This window comes from Muntiacus reevesi, chromosome 9, assembly GCF_963930625.1.
Source record: "Muntiacus reevesi chromosome 9, mMunRee1.1, whole genome shotgun sequence".
Classification (NCBI taxonomy): domain Eukaryota; kingdom Metazoa; phylum Chordata; class Mammalia; order Artiodactyla; family Cervidae; genus Muntiacus; species Muntiacus reevesi.
Genome location: NC_089257.1, coordinates 46875664 through 46878212, shown reverse-complemented (window position 1 = coordinate 46878212; position 2549 = coordinate 46875664).

Genomic DNA, 2549 nt, shown 5'->3' with positions numbered 1-2549 from the left:
TAAAAACATACATAACCAATTACAATTCAAGATTTATTGTGAGATTTTTAAATTCAGAACCAAGACTGAATGTGATTGAGGGGTAAAATGCTAATTGTAAATAAGTTAATGATGAAAGTAATCAAAAACAGGCAGAAGCCAGCAGAATACCACAAGAGCCCCCAATATGTCTTCCTCTGTTATCCTTCTATCTTTTCCAAAGATGAAGTGTGAGTTATGAAAATATACTACGGATTGTGTAGAGCTTCATCTTTGTTAAGTAATATAAATTTTAATATATTTCTTCTTCTCAATAAGCATTTCCTTTAGTTCTGAAGCATGAACGGTTATTAAATAGGGTAAGAACACTCCTCATTCGGCATTGTTTCTTAAAATTGAGTCACTTGGACTGACATCATGGAGATTTGGGCTCTTAAGTATTGCCTGCCTGGCACAGGTGATTTTTTTTAGGCAGTATGACTTTGGGCTTCTAGAGGCCACTTAATTGGATAAAATTATTACTATACTAAATTTCTATCTCTGTAAGCTTAGACAAACTACTTACCTTCTCTAGGCCTCAGTTTCCTCATCTGCAATATGGGTATCAAAAAGGCATCTAACTCACAGGGTCATTGTAAAGACTGTGCTGTTGTGCTCTGCTTACTTGCTCTGTCCAACTCTCTGTGACCCGAAGGAGTGCAACACACTAAACTCCTCTGTCCATGGGGATTCTCCAAGCAAGAGTAGTGGAATGGGCAGCATTTCCCTTCTCCAGTGTAATCTTCCCGACCCAGGGATCGAACTCAGGTCTCCCTCATTGCAGGTGGATTCTTTACCATCTAAGCCACCAAGGAAGCCCGAGTACTGCAGTGGGTAGCCTATTCCTTCTCTAGGGGATCTTCCCGACCCAGGAATCAAACTGGGGTCTGCTGCATTGATGACAAATTCTATACCAGCTGAGATACTAGGGAAGCCCCATTGTGAAGATTAAATGAGGTAAATTATCTCAATGCTTGCTTAGAGGAATCATTCAAAAATATGAGTTATTTCTGTTACTATCATTAGAGTCAGAAAGGAAATTTAGAGATTATATAGATCAAAATTATCCTAACCTCTGTCAATCCTTTATTTTTGAACAATATTAAGCTAAACAAAGTAAATGATAATCTCTACCAATATTCTGATATTATCCTAAGTACATAAAACCTCTTCTTAAAAAACTGTATACTTTCTGTTCAGCAATAATTTCCGAGAATTTAGATTTTAAATTTAAGAATAAAATACATTTGTAGAACATTACAGTATACTAACACATATATACGGAATTTAGATAGATGGTGGCGATAACCCTATATGCAAAACAGAAAAAGAGACACAGAAATACAGAACAGACTTTTGAACTCTGGGGGAGAACGTGAGGGTGGGATGTTTTGAAAGAACAGCATGTATATTATCTATGGTGAAACGGACCACCAGCCCAGGTGGGATACATGAGTCAGGTGCTCGGGCCTGGTGCACTGGGAGGACCCTGAGGAGTCGGGTGGGGAGGGAGGTGGGAGGGGGGATCGGGATGGGGAATACATGTAACTATATGGCTGATTCATGTCAATGTATGACAAAACCCACTGAAATGTTGTAAAGTGATTGGCCTCCAACTAATAAAATAATATTAAAAAAAAAAAAATACATTTGTAGTCAATATATTATTTAACAAAGCCCCACAAAATTCCTATTCTCATCCGATTTTTTTTGTATCTTCTTAAAACTCATATTGCATGTTTTCTCCATCTGATAAACATACATGGTAGGGATACTCCCTGTATTATGCTACATTATAAGGCAAGGTTTTTCTGGGCTCCAAAATCACTGCAGATGGTGACTGCAGCCATGAAATTAAAAGACGCTTGCTCCTTGGAAGAAAAGTTATGACAAACCTAGACAGCATATTAAAAAGCAGAGACATCACTTTGCCAACAAAGGTCCATCTAGTCAAGGCTATGGTTTTTCCAGTAGTCATGTATGGATGTGACAGCTGGACTATAAAGAAAGCTGAGCACCAAAGAATTGATGCTTTTGAACTGTGGTGTTGGAGAAGACTCTTGAGAGTCCCTTGGACTGCAAGGAGATCTGACCAGTCCATCCTAAAGGAGATCAGTCCTGGGTATCCATTGGAGGGACTGATGTTGAAGCTGAAACGTCAGTACTTTGGCCACCTGATTCGGAGAGCTGACTCATTTGAAAAGACCCTGATGCTGAGAAAGATTGAGGACAGGAGGAGAACGGGATGGCAGAGGATGAGATGGTTGGATGGCATCACCGACACAATGGACATGGGTTTGGGTGGATTCCGGGAGTTGGTGATGGACAGGGAGGCTTGGTGTGCTGTGGTTCATGAGGTCGCAAAGAATCGGATACCACTGAGCAACTGAACTGAACTGATAAGGCAAGGTGATAAGATGAATGTCCATGATTATGGATCAGAATATGGAGTCTCCATGATTACATGGAGATGTGTATGTATACATATATCTATATCTATATCTATATATATGGAGATATATTGATGTACA